Source organism: Peromyscus maniculatus, chromosome 4 (assembly GCF_049852395.1).
Source record: "Peromyscus maniculatus bairdii isolate BWxNUB_F1_BW_parent chromosome 4, HU_Pman_BW_mat_3.1, whole genome shotgun sequence".
Classification (NCBI taxonomy): domain Eukaryota; kingdom Metazoa; phylum Chordata; class Mammalia; order Rodentia; family Cricetidae; genus Peromyscus; species Peromyscus maniculatus.
This window is the reverse complement of record NC_134855.1, coordinates 62,311,401-62,331,105: the sequence shown is the minus strand read 5'-3', so window position 1 is coordinate 62,331,105 and position 19,705 is coordinate 62,311,401.

Sequence of the window (19,705 nt, the reverse complement as noted above, 5' to 3'; positions counted from 1 at the left end):
CGCAGCAGGCTGACTGCAGAGGAGAGCTTAGTAGGGAGCCCTAAAAGGACTTTGCCAAATGTCATGCCGCCGCACAGCTGTCCTAACAGGACTTTGCCCAAGGTCATGTCACACAGCCTAAAATTTGCCTAACTCCCAAACTTCCGCTCTTAACTCTCCCAGACCTAACACCAGATATTTGGACATTGCCGAAAACAAGTCATTTCTTTAAAAAATTAGAATTAAAAAAACAAAGGAGGGTGAGGCTGGGGAACTAAAAATACAACTCAAGACAAAAGGAAGCACGGCGCGAGGTTTTCTTTTACTGCAAGTCGCAGAGACTCTGCTATGAATGCAAACCCAGCCTTCGGCCCTGGGCTCAGGCTTTGCTCTCCTGAGGACCTAGTGGATGAGGAAGTGGAAGCAGCAAAGGAAGAGCAGGAAAGGTCAAAGCCAAGATAAAGAGAATTCAGAATGCAAATCAGCAGGGGCAGGCAGGCAGGCAGGCAGGCAGGCGCAGCTCAGGAGCAGGCCAGAGCCCAGGACTCCGGATAGCAGTCTATCCTATTCCTCTCTCTCAAGTAGGAGCCCCACCCGGCACCCCACTTGACTGTGCAAAGGGGCACGGCCTCTCGTAACATGACAGGCTATTGACAATGCCAAGCGTGAATCTTAGAACATTCTGAGTCCGATTTGCTTCGGTTCCTGCAGCTAGCAGAGGCAGGCGCTGTTCTGATCAGCCTGCAGCTGCTCTCCGATGAGGATTTTCTTGGAACATCAGAGAGAGGAGTGATGATAATAAGGTCTGACTTGAGCACCAACATTCCCATCCTCTCTCTCTTCATCTCCTTCCCCTGTGCCTCATTCTTTTTCTTTTCTTTCTTTCTTTCTTTTTTTTTTAATTGATTGCTTGCTTGAGTGAGCGAATACATGCAAAGCACCAGGCTGGGTGTGCTGGGTGCTGGAATTCAGGCTATCCAGTGCCTTCCCTCAGGCAACTCCTTCTCAAGCCAAGGAGGCAAAGAAAGCTGGTTATTAGAGTGAGAGAATGTTCTTCCAAGCCGAGGCCAGCCTAATACTCTCAACCAACAACATGGGGCCAGGACAGAGCCTAGGCAAAGCAAGAACCTTCTAGAACCAAGGCAGACACTGGCAAGGGCAGTGGCAAGACTCAGGCCAGAGCCGGTACCTAGCTGAAGGTATTTGGACTTCAGCCCATATCAATCAATCATGTCCGATTGATTCCATCTCTTTCTATCTGTCCTGCCTATCCTTGGCTACTGCCACAGATCCTCATCTCTCACTAAGGCCTTGTCTCCCTCTGTGCCATGAGCACATCAGCTCATCTGGGTTCTCATTTGATAACACTACTTAACTGTTCATACTCTTTCCAGCTAACCAGCAGCTGGGGGCAGGCCCAGATTCTGGGGATAAAAGCCATGGGCATCGAACAGACTTGCAAGGCTAAGCCACACAAGGCAAAATAAGAGAACTACGTTAAATCATGTCCCTGGAGGTCACAAGATTGAGGCTGTAGCACAGGTGAGTGTTTGCCTAGCACATGGCATGAAGTCCTGGATTCCAAACGTATCACTGCAGATGAAGATGCTGGGCTGTAGTCCCAGCACTCAAGAGGTTGAAGCAGAAAAACCAGAGGTTCAAGATCACCCTTTGCTACGTAATAGGTTCAAGGCCAGCCTGGGTGGGCTACATGAGACTCGATAGATAGATAGATAGATAGATAGATAGATAGATAGATAGATAGATAGATATAGATATAGATAGATATAAAATGATACTCCTGTACAAGCAATGATCAGGTCCTCAGTCACCCTATCCCACCTTCCAGAGCAGTCCCACCTCCCCCCAATGTTCTCTACTCCAGATGTTCCTCCCTGGACAGGGTTCACAAACCTTTTGTTTTGTTTTCAACACAGGGGTTGGGGGGGAGCGGTGGCTGCCCTAGAACTACCTCTGCAGACCAGGCTGGCCTGGAACTCACAGAAATCCACCTGTCTCTGCTTCCCAAGAGTGCTGGGATTAAAGGTGTGCACCACCACCAATGGGCCCGGAAACCCTTTCTTAGGCCCTTTGCTTCCTGATACATCCAGCATGCAAACAAGCCAGCTTTCTCAAAGAAACTGAACTGATAGAGTGAACTAGCATAGCTAAATATCAGTAAGGGATTTATTAAATATAGAGAGTGGGTCTCCCCACTACAATAATCCAACCAAGAGGAATTCCTCACAGGTGCACGCAGCTGCTTGGCCTCTAGTTACTTCCAAATGTAGTCAAATTGACAACCGAGATTAGCCATCACATTGCCTTTCAAAAGCTAGACTTGTGAGAATCCATGTATTTGGCTTTCCACCTACAGTCTCAAAAAAGGGTCCGAGAGCCTGTTTTGAAAATTTAAAAAGCAAAAGATAAATGAAAACATTTTCCTTTTCGTTTCCAATGGAAAAAATCCCCATCCTCCTGAGATGACACCAGGAAAAAAAAATCGCAGCATGTTGATAGCCAATTACTGATCTCTCTGAGCTTCACTCCCTTCATCTATAAAATTAGTCAGGTTCTGGTGTGGATTACAGATAATGTATGAAAATTGCCCAATTAGTACACCGGCTAATATTATTGTTAACAAACATTATTTAATTACAGGAAAATCAAGAAGAAATCTAATCAAAAAGAGGAAATGAGATTTTAGTAGGATTGTAAAGTGCCCCTAACCTAACAAAGAAATAAATGGGTTAAGCTGGGGAGATGCTCAGTGGTTAAGAGCACTGGCTGCTCTTGAGGAGGACCCAGGTTCATTCCCCACACCCACATGGCAGCTCACATCCACCTGTAACTCCAGTTCCAGGGGATACGATGCCTTCTTCTGACTTCCAGCAGGCACCAGGCACACACGTGGTAAAGAGATATACATGCAGACAAAACGTTCATACACAAAAAATAAAAAAACATTTTTAAAATAAAAATAAACAAATGGGGGGGGTCACTGTGTCATAAGTAAGCCAACCACCTTTAAAGAGCTCCATCCTACAGAAGCAGTTCCCTGAGGTAGATATCTGTGTCTTCCCTGGGAGAGGGATCCTGTTGACCAGCCAACTGATTATACTGTGAGCCAACGGCAAGAAGCTGGTTCACAAACCAGAGTGGACAGGAAGGAGAAGAAGCCATGGAGCCAGGCTCTTTGGGATCTCCTAGTACGTTCAAAACAGTTCTGGTCAGGGCAGGGCTGAAATGAAGAGGAAGCCTCCATGTTCTTGGAGACCTTTCTTTTCAGTGGAAGAAGGATATGAAAGGATGCCCAAGGAGGCACTGGAGAGGCCCTCAAGCCCCTCACGTCACCAGCCCAGCCCTCATGGATACTGTCAGTAACAGCTATCATGCATACAGCAGCCAGTCACAGTGAATTTTGGGGATAGAGGCAGGAGCACCAAGGCCCACCGCACCTGGCCTCATGACTCCCCCGGGGCCCACCCGTCTCCCCTTAGCTTCACTTCCACATCTTGTTAGCGATTCTCCACACTGCTGTGACAGATTACCCGACGGACACAGCTGAAATGAGGAAATATTTATTTGAGCGTGTGGCTTCAGAGGTATTTCAGCCCGTCATGGCAGAGAAGGCACAGCTGTGCTCACGGCAAGCAGAAGGCGCTTGTGGCCAGGCCTCACATCTCAGTACACCAAGAAGCAGAAAGAGTTGGACGGAAACTAGAGCCATCACCGCATCTCAAGATGTAGCCCAGGACCTTTGGACCATGACGGCAGCGGCCTTTGAGTGAAAGACCCCCGGCTGAGATCTTCCTCCGGGAGAGACCCCAAACCCAAGGAACACACCGAAACCACAGATCAGATGCAAAAGCAAGAGGGTTTATTTAGACCAGGTACCTGGGGCGAAGTCCCTTGGAGGACTTGCGCGCTTTCTTAGGGCAAGGGGGACTTTTTATGGGATCCCAGGGGCAGAGGCGCGGTTACAGAAGCGAGAAGCATAGTTACAGGGTCCCTATTGGTTGTTTCAAAGAAGGCCAGGGTGAACTTGGGGTCGTATGTGTGTGGCTGATTTGGCCTTGTCCAGGCCAGCTGCTTATTCCTCAAGGCCAGGGGGCCAGCCATAAAATATCCTGATTTGACTTAACTGTCTTTCTCTCAAGGCCGCCGACCACAGTTATCTCTCTCAAGGCTGGCCATAGCTATCTCTGTCAAGGCCGGGTGGCTGGCTACGGCTGTGAACTCCTGTTTTTCTGATTCCTTCAGAATGGCGTTTCTTAGGCTAAGTTATTGGGGGGGGGGGAGCATTTCATTGGCCCAAAGCCCCATGTCCTCATAATGGAGCGGGGGTCTTTCATGAGCACCCACACAGCCAAACCTGGGCAAACGCTTTCCTCGATGGTTGTCTGCAAGCAGGACATCCCTGAGGCCCTACGTTCTCAGGAATCCTCTGTTGAAAGCCTTTCCTGTGCAGTTTGCGTTTTTTTGCTTCCTAATCCTTTGACGGGTAGGGCCTCGAGGGACTTTCCTATTGGTCAGGTACAATGCGGGGCTTCTTTCTTTAAGGTTTTTGTTTTTTTTTTTTATTTTTAATTATGTTCATATGTGTGTGGGGAGGTGTATGCATGACAGCACAGGTGCCCAAAGAAGCCAGAGGCACTGGATCCCTCTGCAACTGGAGTGCCAGGCAGCTGTGAGCTACCCAGCGTGGGCCTTCTAGACGGTGCTGGGCTCTTCAGCTGCCCACCCTGAAAGCACACTTTCACTGTCAGACTACATCTTCCACATTCTTTTGCTCTGGATCTCGTTGTAAACCTAGCCAAAAGCAATCACATTCATGCCCCCAGCCTGGATGCTAGGCACTCATGCAATCTCATCCACCAAATAAGTTAGTCTTTTACTTTTGAATCCAGACTTACTCGAATGTTTAGATTATAAGCAGACCATAGGCAAATTCATTGTCAGAACATCCCATGAATAGCTTCTGGTTCAGTTTTCAGTAAGATCTGTGGTCCCATCTGAAAGCTCATGAACACAACCCTTACAGTGTGCACGTCTATCCGCATGCTGGTCTTCAGAACGCCACCAGAAACACACACTAAGCTCTACTTAGGGCATCCATGAGCTTCTCTAGCCTGCCTCTCCGTTCTCACACAGTCCTCCTGGAAAACCACTCCTAGAAGCATAAGAACCACATATTTGGGTTTCTTATAGTAACAGTCCTGCTCCTGATACTGAGTTTCTGTATTAGGTACTTCCCATGTCACTGGGGCAGAAACAAAAGAGAATGTATCTGGGTTGACTCTGTCAGGAGATTTTAGTTCACTGTGGCAGAGAAAGCATGGTAGCACTCAGAGCAGAAAGAGCGGACAATGGAGGCCCCTCACATCAGGATAAGCCAGGAAACAGAAAGTGCTAGACAGCCTACACCCCGAAAAGCTTCATGACCTACTTCCACCAGCCAGTTCCCACCTCATAAAGGCTTCACAGTCTTCAAAATTTACCATGAGCCTATGAGGGACATTCCAGATTTAAACTAAGACATGTTTTCATCAAGGAGACATTTGCAAGTAACTAGATATTATCAGAGCCAAAAAGACATCAGATTGCTAAAAATGTCTACACCTGCAACTCGAAGAACCAGGCTGGAGTACCCTGTATGAACTCCAAGGTGTTCTCCCACCTGAGAAGACAGAGTGGCGTCAGGGGTACCCGCTCTTCAGTGACCACTGACTGTGTGCTAGAGTTTACACGTTGACTGTCCCCCAAAGGCCTATGAGTTAAAGGCTTGGCTCACGGGGTGGGGTGCTATTGGAAAGTGATGGAACCTTCAGGAGGTAGATCTTCATAGAGAGTCCTTAGGTCTCCAGAGCTATGTCTTCAAAGAAATGTAGAAGTCTCAACCCCTTCCTCTTTTCTCTCTGCTTCCTGGCCAGGAGATAAGCAGTGGCCTCAAAACAAAGAAAGTCCTCAGTCTCAGATGAGAAGCTCTAGGCCTTTCACACCACTTCTTTCCTTTCCCTTGCACTCTCTTCTGTTTTATTCTCAAAGCCTCACTGTGGGTCTTCAGTCGGCCTCAAACTCATGACCTTCCTGCCTCAGCCTCCAGTGCTAGGGTTAGAAGTGGGCACTATCATTCTTGGCTAGCCTTTCCCTTTTTTAAAAAAAAAAAAAGGTTTATTTCTATTATTTTAATTATATGTATGTAGGGGGTGGGAGGGTATGTGTGCATGAATACAAGTACCCACAGTGGTCAGAGGTATGAGATCTTCCTGGAGCTGGGGCCACAGGCAGTTGTAAGCTACCTGAGGTGGGTGCTGGGAATCGAATTCAGGTCCTCGTGAAGAGCAGTGTGTGCTCTGAACCACTGAGCCATCTCCCAGCTCCATCCTTTCCCCTTCTTAAGGACAGGGTTTCGTGCGTCCAAATTGGCCCCAAAGCTGCTGTAGAACCAAGGATGACCTTGAGCTTCTGATCCTCCTGCTTCCATTTATTTCCCAGTGCTTTCTTTTTTTTTTCCTTCTACAGATGTACATCAACAGGCCTGATTTTATGCTGTAATGGCAACCAAGCCCAGGTTTTGTGCATACTAAGCACTCTGCCAACTCAGCCACGTGCCCCACCTTTCCTCTTTATAAGTTAAGCATCTCGGGTATTCTGGTTTAGTGAATGAAAAGTAGCTCACCATACATTGGGCACTATTTAAAGCACTTTGTGCATGTTCTCTCATTTGGTTCAGAATAACCCCATGAGGGTAAGAGTTCCAATATGACGCTGTATTCATTCCGTTGCCCTCCTGAGGCCCAGAGGGATTCAACAACTTTCTGAGATCACCTGGGTAGTGTGGGGTCCAAACCAGTGCTCCGACTCAGCCGACCCCCTTCTTACAACTACTTTACCTTGTGTGTACGCGCGCATACCTGAGTACACGTGTGCTCTCCATGCATACAGGAACCCGCAGAAGTGAGAAGAGATGTGTCGGATCCTCTGGAATTAGAGTTATAGATGGATGTGTGCTGTCATGTAGGTGCTGGAAACCAAACCAGGTCCTCAGCAAGGGCGGTCGGTGAGAGCTCGTAACCACTGAGCCATCCCTCCAGCCACTCAGCTGATGCTCTTAACCATAAGCCGCCTGGTCTGCCTGCCCCGCCCCCAGGACTGCACAGACCATGAGCTCTGGAAACGGGCTGACGGAAGTGTCGGTTACTAGTCTCAGAAGTAAAGGGTGCACACCGCTTTCTGAAGGCGTTGCTGCTTAAAACGCACAAGTATTGCCTGGGTCGGTGTCTCCCAGCCCCACTCACCCAGCTGCAGTGATCAAGGCAATGCCATCGCGTCCTGACTCCATCTTTGTCAGCTGAGACTTCGCAACCCTTCACACACACACACACACACACACACACACACACACACACACACACACACCGACAGCCACATCTGCCGCCTGGGCAACACATCTGGGATTACCACGACCCTTGCCCATGGTCCAGTGGTATTAACCAAAAGAAGAAATGTTTACACAAACTAAACAAACATAAACTTAAGTCACTGGGAAAGGTTTAAATCAAAATTAATTGTCATGTCGTATCTGAAATAACGACTGCGTTCCACCTAAGCAGATGTTTCAAGTCTCCTCTGACCTGACCCTCATCTAACATTGACGTAATTGTGGTTTCTGTGGGTTTTGCCTTTAAAAACATTGTACCCCTGAGCTTCAACACCAAGAGACTGGGCCATTAGCCCTCTCTAGGTTACTCTGGCCAAAATTAAAGGACTCTTATACTTTTAATTGGCTTAATTCGTGTGGCAGTCTATGTCTGTCACATGGATTGTTTCATTTTTTTGGAGCCCCAGAAAGATTACCCACACACACAGGACTCAGCCTCACTCTGGACTGCCCTAAGCAATGGAGAGCCGTTAGGGGTTGCTCCCTGGAGATGTTCCAGGGCTCTGTGACTCCCCCTGAGCCTGGAAAGGTTTGGAATGAGTGCTGTGTGGCCCAGACACCAGATGAATGGAGTCCTTCTGGTACTCCTAGGAGGTAAGTCAGCAAACTGAATTCAGTTCTGCTTCAGAGGATAGGCTTCTTAGGAGGCCTCCTTCTGGATAAGAGGGACAGGCCTCTTGGGGAGTCTCATTAGGGTTAAGGGGCAGAGGCCCTTTGAGGATACTTGTTAAGGTTTGATAAGAAACACATGACAAGGAGCCTTTCCTTGTTCTCCTGAGCTAAGCAGGGGTGCCGAAAGCAGAGGGCCCGGCTTCCTGGTTCTGTCTCTCTTGAGAGATCTGGTTTTGGTTTTGGTCAGGGTGAATGGTCAGCAGCCAACTGTGTGAGCTCTGCTTACAGGGTTGTTTTGTTGATTTGTTGCTGGTATCTCTGTCTTGCTTTTGTCTCCTCCCTGTTATCTGAGAAGAGGAGGAGAGCTGGTCTGCACTCTGAGCTCACTCTGACTTAGTGGTGACTGGAAGCCTTCCTGGGGTATGCGCCTCATCTGTTAGGGAGCGCGCCAACCTGGAGTATGCGCTTCACCCTGCAGGGAGTGATCTGCCGCATGGTTGCCTTCGTTACAGGAGCGGTGCAAGTTCCTTCCTGGGATTATACTGACTGACCGGGGAAATTGTCCTCTGATCCTGCCCGTCTTCTGTTTTGTCTTTCATCTGTGAACTCCCTACCTGCCTCTCCCGCTTCCTGCCCAGGCTCCATGTGTGTGTCTCCTCACTGGTCCTTCCTCACCGATCATTTCTTTGTCTGCCTCTCTCCAGCTCTCCACTCCTCAGAGTTTCATCTCGGCTCCTCTCACTCCTGCCGCTCAGCTCCTGCTTAGGGTCTCAACCAGAGCTCAAATTTAGTCAAATCCAATCCTCCCTTCTCCCAAGGGGCTCCCAGAGCCCAGTGAGAGCAAGCCATAAAGTCCTGCTGGCTGAGCCCTGCAAGATAAGGCCCCAGGTGGGACAGCACAGTGTGTGGAGCGGGGAGACATGGCTATATGAGCTACAATGTGGACAGGAATGGAGCCACAGCCACACCACACACACACACACACACACACACACACACACACACACACACACACCCTTTACCCCCTCTGAGACCCCCAAACATCAGTACCCTTGCCAGCCAGTGAGTCCAGGATGCCACCTCAGAGTGGCCACAGATTACAAGGCCCTTAGCTGTGTAGCTCTGAGGGAGACTAAGTAGAAGCTTTCCCGGGCCCTAATGTCTATTTCTGCTGGGTCTCCAAACACGCTTCACCTGAGAGGGCATTCTTTCTGCTTTCTGTTCTTGGGACCCCTGTTTCTTAAGCCTGTGATCGGCCTTTATTTGCTCCTACCAAGGCTGGATATTCTCGCTTTGATTTCTGTGTTTCCCGGGGACACGTGAAGAACGGGACTCCAAATACCCTCTAGGCGCGCTGCCCATCCCTCTCTACCTGTCCCCTGTCTTGACCCAGTCTTGAAGTGAGTGTGTGGTGGAATCAAGGAAGGACTCACCAGTGAAGGGACAACTAACCACTCCAGCATGTGGCTCTGGCAGGCCTTGCTAGAAACCGTTAGATTACATTCCTGAAGCTAGCCCACAAGCTCTCTTGCCTTATTTAGTTCCCAGATAGTTCCTGAGGCTGACTACCAAGGTCCAGCTATCAAAGTACTGAAATCCAGCAATCAAAAGCCCCCGCTGGCTCACCTAATTAACATGCGTAATTAAAATTAAACACCTCGTCCTAACACGGGGCTTCCCCTCATACCTTTACAAACTGCCATTTTCCTATGTGCCACATCTGTCTCCTCTCTATGCCGAGGCAGTCCTTTGTCCTTCTGTCCCCTCTCCCTGGCTCCCTTCTCCCTCTTCCTCTATCTCCTGTCTTTGTCTCTTAGTCCTGCCCTCTGCTCCTTGGGGGCAAATAAATCTCCTTTGTGCTGAGAACTTGGTCTTGGGGGGCCCTGAGCTGATACTTTTCCTTTTACCCTCTATGGACAAGCACAGGACAAGAGAGCAGGAGACCCAGGAGCTGCCCAGCTCTCTGCAGCTGGACCTTACCGAGAGCGCCCTTCCCACTAGGGGCCTCGGTTTCTCTCCCTAGAAACAAATCCTGAGCATCTCTCAGCCCTAGTTGCTGAAGTGCTAGGCTTCTGTGCAAAGGCTGAGCCTGAACAAGGATCTCTGGGAAGGTTCAGCTGTCTCCAGGCACTGCCCTTCAGGCCTAGAGAACAGACCTCCTGTTTGGAAGCTGAAATGACCCAAGGGTGACTCAGAAACCACAAGCTGATGCGTTCTTGCAAATTGGGCATGCAGTTCTTCCCTGCTGCTAAACCACAGAATGGGCTGTGATTGCTCTCAAGGAAGGATCCCTCTACTACAAAGAACATTCTGCCCTGCACACCTGAAACCTAAGGGTCACCACTCACAGAACAGTCTCTAGATCCTGAGGATGTACCCGGTGCCAAATGAGACTCCTTCCAGAAATGCCCTCTGTGGAAATACCCTTCAGGGCATTCATAATAGCAACAGTAATGACATCCATTTACTAAGTGTCCTTTGTAAGCCAGGCTTCAGGCTGAGAGCTTTGTATGGCACAGTTAGTTTGTCCTAACTGGAGGTTCAGCAACCAAAGATCCAACCAACTGCAAATATTTGGGGTGGGGAGGGGGGAGGCAGTGTATCTATACTAAACATATAGGGACTGTTTTCTTTGTCATTGTGTTCCCAAATAAATCACTGCTACGTGTTTTGTTTTATCTTGTTAAGTCAGACTCTCATGTAGCCCAGGCTGGCCCTGAAATCACTGTGTAGCTGAGGATAGAGTGGAACTCCTGATCTTTCTGCCTCTGGCTCCCAAGTGCTGGGATTACAGGTGTGCACTACGGTGCCCAGCTATTGTTAATATTGTCAACAGCTATTTGCATAATGTTTCCGTTGTCTTTAGTACCGTGTATAGGGGCTGGGGAGATGGTGCGGTGGGACAGAGTGCTTGCTCTGCAGTCATAAGAATCTGAATTAAAATTTCCACCACAGAGCCACATGCCTATAAGCCAGCATCGGTGAGACGGAGTCAAGTGGATCCTGGGAGCTCCCTGGCAAGGTAGCCTGGTCAGAAAAGCAAGGAACCAGTTCAGTGAGAGACCCTGTCTCAAGGCAGTAGGTAAAGACTGGTAGTAGAAGACCCCAACGTCTTCCAATGGCCTCCATGCCATGTTTTTATTTACTAGTAATTTATTTTTTTCATTGTTTTTGAGAATTTTATATTTGTGTACAATGAAATTTTATAGAAAGGTCTCGGGCATCTGTGGATTTGGAGATCCTGGGTGGGACAAGTCCCCAAATCAGCTCTCCAGGATACCTCAGGACATCTGTAATTATCTGATGCTCACATCACCCCATATTGGATGTCATCATTATGAGACCTTTAATGATGAGGGACATGAGGACCAGAGAGATGCAGAAACCTGGCAAAGTCACTCAGCCAGTGAGTGGGAAGAGACACACCTCCAACTCAGGCAGGCCTCAAGGACTGTGTTCAAGGGTCCTGCTGAAGCCCCCTCCTTCACCAGTGCCACCTCCTCCAGGAAGCCATCCTGGATGTGCCTGTCTTCACCCACAGATCCACACATTCTGCCTCTTACATAAATTTTTTGGGTCATTTCTCTTATTGCACTGAAGGGATTTCTTCTCCATTCCCTCCCTTGGAAGGTGAGTTGTTATGATTAAGTATAGAGGAAATAGCTCACACTAAACACACTCATGAGACTGATTAATGAGCCCAAAATGCAATTTATTAACTTTCACTGAGAAATGAAAGCCCCCAGCAGCTGGGAATTCTGAAGTTGGCTGGTCAGCACAATCTCTTTCAGGAAGGACAGACTTTTGGGAAAGAAAATCAATACTAGAAGGTTCTTTATTCAGTACAAAGTCAGTAAAGGGAGTTGATGGATTGACACACAGGTGGGCCTGACACACCTCCAAAGCCTCCTGCCTGCCAAGGACCAGAATATCTAAGTCAGAGTGTCCTGGTGTCATCTCCGGACAGCTCTGGATTTTTCTGGGTCCTCTGGAGAATCTACCTTTTGGATGTCTTCATCATTATTCCAGCTGGATTTCTCCAGTGCTTGTTTAGGTTCATTCCTGCCGTTCAACAAAACTGCACAGCAAGTCCCAATCGTAACCTACAGAATAGGAGGAGGAGGAAGCAACTGCCTTCCATATTAGTCCTGCTGCTTTTTCGGGAGCCTGTGCATCCACATTATCATTCTAGCCCCACATTTCCTTGTGATGGAGGATCACAGATGGAAAACATGGTGCTAGAAGCCAAGCTGTCCGTGTTTGAATCCTGAGTCTGCAGTGTATATGCTGTGGACACATTATCCATGTCAATTTCCCCTTATCTGAGTTGAGGGTCATGGTAGCACCCACCCCGATGTGAATCAAGAGAAGTCGATGACTGGGTACACGTGGAGTGCTTAGAGCCGTGGCTGGCATCTGGGAAGCAATCGATACTTGTTAGTGATGATGAATAATTCATTTCATAGATGAGAAAGCTGAAGCCCAGAGAGATAGTCAACCAAGATCATGCAGCCAATGAGGGGTGAAGGGATAATTCTGTATCACATCGCTTCCTTCGGTTACCAAAGTCTTTCCTCAGACAATCTCCTACTTTTTTATTAGTGAATGTTAATTATACATGCTAATGAGACTGAGTGTGAATTTCCGTACATGCACACAACATGGAGGGGTCATTCCACTCACCCCCTTCCACCCTCCACCCTCCCGGCAGCATCCATTCCAGCCTCTAGGAATCACTTGCCTGCTCTTCAGAACGACTTCCTTCCCATCCCTGAGAGAGAACATTCTGTCCTTGTTTTTCCGTCCTGACTTATCTCACTTGGCATGGTGGCCTCCAGCCTCATTGTCTCACTGCAAATGGCAGCTCGGCATTGTTCAGACTGGTAGCTCCAGAGTCGCTTTCTTGGTCCTGAATTTCCATAAGGAGCTAAAGGAAAGGTCTTTTTTAAAATGGAAATACCCACCCGCCTACCAAAATAGGTAAAGATCTAAAAGAATGAAACATTAGGGTAAGGTGAGGCTGCAGAACAACCAGAGGGGTGTGTAGGAGCCGTTGCTTGGGAAGTGACTGGCAGTTTCCAGTGGCTTAAATAAACACCCACTGATCAGCCAGGTTCAACCCAGGGACAGGAATTACTCTGTGTGTGTGTAAGAGTGTGTGTGTGTGTGTGTGTGTGTGTGTGTGTGTGTGTGTGTGTAAGAGTGTGTGTGTGTTCTCTGGAGGAAGAGAACTGATAATAGGAATCAATCTCTATATAAAGGGGGTTTATTAGAACGACTTACAGGCTCTAGTCCTACGATGACTGTCTAGCAACAGAAAGTCCGAGAATCCAGTTGTTGTTCAGTCCACAAGGCTGGATGTCTCAGCCGGTTGGAATGAGGAAATGGGCTCTAATGCCAGTGAAGGAATGGACTTCCCAGAAAGAGTGAGGACAAGCAGGCAAAGCGCAAAAGCTTCTTTCTCCCTTGTCCTTTATGTCAGCTGCCATAAGAGGGTATGGCTCAGATTCAAGGTGGGTCTTCAGACCTCGAGTGATCCAATCAGCTAAACACTGTCCCTCGAAGGAGTGCCTTCAAGGCACTTGGGGTTTTTAGCTAATTCTAGATGTAGTCAAGTTGACAACTAAGAATAGATACTGTGTGTGTTCATATATGTAGTGGTGGGGGGGGTGTATGGGAGGGTGTGGGGGGGGTATGGGTGTGTGTTTGCAGTGTGTGTGTGGTATGTTTGGTGTGTGTATGTGAGAGAGAGAGAGAGAGACTCTCTGTGTGTGTGTGTGTGTGTGTGTGTGTGTGTGTGTGTGTGTGTGTGTGTGTGTGTGACACATGTCCTGTGTGTGTTATAGGGATTTGGTCTTAATTATGGACAATGACTAAGCCATCTTACATGAATTACCTCCTACTGGAGTTCCTCAAGCTCGACAGCCAGGATTAGACACACGGTGAAGGAGATACAGAACAGGGCAGACCCTATAAGCTTGAACTGGAATACCAAGAGATGGACTGAAGCCTTAAAACGCTGTCAGTTCTTGTTGCTGCAGTCTCTGGTGCTGTATTTTTCAGAAACCACGAGCCTTTCCAACAGAAGTCACTTCAGACATTCCTGACTCAAGAGCAGAAGCCAAGCAAAGGGGAAGCCAGCTGTGGAAATGCTCCAAATCAGGCCTGCCAGAGATAAGGCGAAGTGTGTTTGAGCTACAAACTGACTGCTGCTTCCTGCCTGCCCTCCAAATGCTCTCCAGAGTCTTCCTTGAGACCCGCCCTCACCAGAAACACACAGGAAAGTCTACTCTCCAAGTCTCCACACTAGAAACTTGCCCTTTGATCGAGCAATTATACTGAAGATTCACCTGAAAGAAACGAGTGTGTGTGTGCCCCCCAACTGAGAGCAGCAGGGTGTTCAGAACAGCCTTATTCAGAAGAGCCAGTAGTCCGTCGATAAGAATAGAGATGAGTAAATTGTCTTTATTCACACAATGTATACTACTCCACAATACAAAGCCCTTCGGAAGTTCAAGGTCACACTCAACTACATAATGAATAGGAGACCAGTCTGGGATACAAAAGACTCTGGAGAAAGAAAGAAAGGAAGAGAGAGAGAGAGAGAGAGAGAGAGAGAGAGAGAGAGAGAGAGAGAGAGAGAGAGAGAACAAAATGTTTGTACAATTCCACTTGTGTAAAGGTCATGATGGGCAAAGCTGATTGAGAGGGACAGAAGAACAGTTAGTTACCTCTGAGGGGAAGGGTGGGTTTGCTGTCTTCCGTCAGAAGGCCTTCTATATTGGTTACTTTCTCATCGCAGTGACTAAATACCTGACAGAAATAACTCAGGGGAACAGCAATTTATTTTGGCTCACAGTTCAAGAACACCATCCATCATGGTGGCAGGAGCTTATAACGTGGTTTTCCCCTTTATATCTTGGAGGAATGGGAAGCAGAGGGTAGACCAGAGGCAGGCTTGGGTTACAACTTCAAAGGTTCACTGCCTAGTTTCCTGCTTCCTCCAGCCAGGACTGGCCATATCAGCTACCTCCCAGAGCAGTACTGACAGCTGGAGACTTCCCTTAAGTAGCAGGTGTTATATCTGTCTCAGGCAGGGTCACTATCGCTGGGATGAAACACCATGACCAAAGCAACTCGGGGAGGAAAGGCCTTAAGTTTACCCTTCCTTATCACTGTTCATCATGGATGGGAGTCAGGACAGAAACTTAAACAGGGCAGGAACCTGGAGACAGGAGCTGAAGAAGAGGATGTGGAGGGATGCTGCTTACTGGCCTGCTCCCCATGGCACACTCAGCTTGCTTTCTTATAGAACCCAGAACCACCAGCCCAGGAGTGGTCGCACTCACAATGGGCTGAGCGCTCCCCCATCAATCACTAAGAAAATGCCCCATAGGCTTGCCTGCAGCCCATACTTATAAAGGCATTTTCTCAATTAACATGCCCTCCACACTGATGACTCTAGGCTGCGTCAGGTTGACATAAATCTAACCACGACATCTGCACGTATGTGAAAGTTCACTGGAGTTTTACACTTAGATCGGGTCTAGTGCTGGAATTTTGAGTCAGTGTAAAGAGACAGAAGGCAGAAAAGAGACTGGGGTCTGACCTTCAACAGACAGGACTGTGCTCACTAATGCACACAGCAAGGGGCAGCCTCTCTCCCTCAGGAAACTGAGGGACCTGCGCGGGGTGGGGGGTGGGGGGTGGGGGGTCGCTGCACCCCTTTATGGGGCGGGGTGAAGGGCTTGAGAGTGAGGAAACTGTTGCAATCATAGCCCATGTGTTCTCCTGCAGCCTCCCCTTCCTGAAATGGTTTGCCCAAGGCAAGTCAGGTGGCCCCAACAGACAGTCCTTCCTCGGATGACCTAACAAACTCACATGTATGTTGCAGGAATCCTGTTTTATGACTGAGGCGTGCTATCACTCAGTAGCCTCAGTGCTTAGTACTCTGAACTACGTAATGACTTAGGAGCCGGAGGGATGATTCCGCACTGGAGATCACACACTGCTCTTGCAGAGGACCTGAGTTCAGTTCCCTCTGCCCTCCACAGGTACCTGTCCTCACGTGCACACAGCCACACATGGGCATATATGCAAAATTAAAGCTAAAACTTCCTCTTTTTCTGAGATTTATTTTTAATCTTACGTGTATGGGTGTTTTGCCCACACATGTGTCTGTGTACCACGAGTGTCCAGTGCCTATATGGGCCAGAAGTGGGTTTTGGATCCCCCTTAGAACTGGAGTTACAGTCGGAGCTGCCATGTGAGTGCCAGGAATTGAATTTGGGTCCTCTGAAGAACAGCCAGTGCTCTTAACTGTTGAACCATCTCTACTCTGTGTGTGCGTGTGCGTGCGTGCGTGCGTGCGTGCGTGCGTGTGTGTGTGCGTGCGTGCGTGCGTGTGCGTGTGCGTGTGTGTGTGTGTGTGTGTGTGTGTGTTTACAATGTGCCTCAATGTATACACACAGGTCAGAGGCTTGGCGGAAGGGCCCTTACCTGCTGAGCCACCTCACGCTCCCGCTCACCTCCTTTTGAGACCGTATCTCTCATTGGTCAATTAGGCTAGACTGAGTTCCAGGAATCCACTTGTCTCCACCTTTCCTCTGCTGAGATTACAAACACAAACCACCACACTTGGGCTTTTGGTTTGGTTTGCTCTTCACATGGTTTCTGGGGATGGAACTCAGGTCCTGTTCTTGCAAGGCTATCACTTGACCAATTCATCCTTTAAAAAAAAAAATAATAAATTTGTATACCAAAAGGTACTCATCACATAGAACCTCATCAAACAAGAAGTTCCTTCCCAGTAACACATAGCGTGTATTCATCTCTGAAACAGCTTTGATTGTAACATGCCAGGCAGAGTCATGGTTTCCTGCCCTTGGGAACCATCCCTCTGGGAGCTGGCAGGAAGTGAAGCTTCTCTGGTCTTATCACACTTTCCTCCACCATGCTGTCTTCTCATACTACAGACAGAACCCCGCTGAGACCCAAAACCACTGCTCTATCTTGAGGGGCTGATTCTTGTAAGGACTGGAGAGCCTTCCTGTGTAAGGAGGAACTTCTCCAGGAAGAGCTCAAGACCTCCACTCAGATGAACCAAATATTTCAAAACATATGTCCTTCCGTTCCTTCCTTCTTTTCTCCTCCTCTGCTTTTTTGATCTCCCATAGCTCAGGCCTGACTCACTCTGTATCTGAGGCTGGCTTTTACCTGATCCTCCTTCCTCTACTACCCAAGTGCTGGCCTTGCTAACATCCGGGGATTAGACCTGGGATTTTGGTGTATGTGTGCTGTATAAGCACTCCACATCTGAGCCCCATGCCCTGGCCCCCTTTCATTCTTTTTCAGCATAAATGTGTCAGTGAGGTGGCATAATAGTTAAAAGTGCATGCTGTGCAAGCTTGGTGACCTGAATTCATTTCATCTCTGTAACCCATGGTGGAAAGGGAGAACAGACTCTTGAAAATTGTCCTCTGACCTCTACATGTACCATAATACACACACCAATAACACTAATTCATTTTTTATAAATTTTATTACCTCTCTCTCTCCCCCCCCCCGTGTGTGTGTGTGTGTGTGTGTGTGTGTGTGTGTGTGTGTGTGTGTGTGTGTGTGTTGTATTAAAAAGAAAAACAATCGGGCTGGAGAGATGGCTCACTGGTTAAGAGCACTGACTGCTCTTCCAGAGGTCCTGAGTTCAATTCCCAGCAACCACATGGTGGCTCACAACCGTCTGTAATGAGATCTGGCGCCCTCTTCTGGCCTGCAGGCACACATGCAGGCAGAACGCTGTATACATAGTAAGTAAATAAGTCTTCAAAGAAAAAGGATCACGAACGCTCCTGTGGAGGGGATAGCATGAGTGTAAAGTCAAGGCCCCACTCTATCTCTTGGCTGTGTTTCTTGCTGAACCCCTCTATCCACCCTTCACGGCTGCGTGTGACCACTTCCTTTCTGGAAGATGGAGTTCTGTCTCCTCAGCTGCATCTGCAAAGCTCTCTGCAATTTGTAAAGCAAAGTATGTCCACATTCCCTCCTCATTATCCCACCCATGACAGGACCTCAGGCAGATCTGGGCTGGGCTGGCTCTTTCTTTCAGTTTGAGCTTGGAGTCTCCTCTGAGTGTGTAGATACTTCCTCGGGGGGGGGGGGGGGGGGACACCATCATTTGTCCACACCTGAAAGGTATCTCACCTCAGGAGAAGTGGCACCTAAGAGGTGCCTAAGAGGTGCCACTGCCGGATCAAGTGATGAGGAGGCTCAGGTACAAAACCCAAGCAGGCAGGAGGAGCAGGGTCAAAGCCCACTGCTGACACTCCACGCTACACTCCACGCTACACTCCACGCTACACTCAAGCCAGCTAAGGCCAAGTAGACTCCACTCTCTCTGGGCCTTCAGGCGGCACCTAACAATCTCGCTCCTGCCTCCCAAAGCGGGGCACAGCCGCTCAGTCAGAGCACCCGTGCTGAGGAAGGGAGGCAGTGGGCTTCCTGAAGGCTCCCCCTCATTCACTGGGCTGCCCCCTGCTGGAGCAGCCAGGGCTCCACACACCCGCACCTAGGGCAGACCTGATTGGTCCCCCACTAACTTCAGAATCTGGACTTACCAGAGTTTCAGCCTTTCCCACATGGGGTCAGGCTTTAAAAGGGTCTGGAATCAAATCTAGAGGTTTTAGAGGAAGCTGGCCACCAGCAAAGAGGCCCAAAGGAAATGGAATTTTGGCGACCACAGACAAACAGCTCTCACAAGATGGGCCGTCACCCTGAATCACAGAGAATAGCAGACACGCTCTGTGGCCCTGTGAGTTCACTGTAGATCTCTCCCTGCTTTTACTACGCATTGGTGTTTGCACCAATTTGCTTGAAGTCTCAATTCCCTCTTTGCAGCACACGTGTGTAAACACACCCAGCATGGACAGGGTCCTTTAGTCATTTGCTCATAGAACTGTCGAGGAATTGCTGTATGCCGAGGACCACTCCAGATGCCACAGGTACAACAGCAAATTAAAAGCCCCAAATCAGGGCTGGGCGGTGCACACCTTTAATCCCAGCACTCGGGAGGCAGAGGCAAGCGGATCTCTGGGTTGGAGACCAGACTGGTCTACAGAGCGAGTTCCAGGACAGCCAAGCCTACACAGAGAAACTCTATCTTTGAAAAAAAAAAAATTAAAAAGCCGAAAATTCCTGTTTATACTCTAGTAGGAGAAGACTGACAATAAAGAGTAAAGCTAAAGAGTAAATAACGTAAAAAGCCCATCAGGAGGTTCCAAGTGCTGTGTAGTTCATTTTCCCATCACTGTGACGAAGCACCTGACGGAAGTGACTTTGGGGAGGAAGGACTCACAGCCAAGTGTCAACAGTCCATCACGGTGGGGAGGGCACAGTGGCGGAAGCCCGCAGAACAGCATGTCCACATCTCGGTGGAACAGGATGTGGAGAGCTAGAGCTGAACCGGAAGTCAAGATAACCTTCAAGCCTCAACCTCAGGGACCCACTTCTCCTATCTAGGCCACATGTTCCAAGGCTTTCACAAACTCCTGAAGCAATGACACTAGCTTTGGAACCAAGTGTCAAATATCAGGTTGGAAGGACATTTCACTTTTAAACCAGGAGGGAGAGAATTGGAGTAGGGTGTGGAAATGAGAGTGAGAACATGGAGTTCAG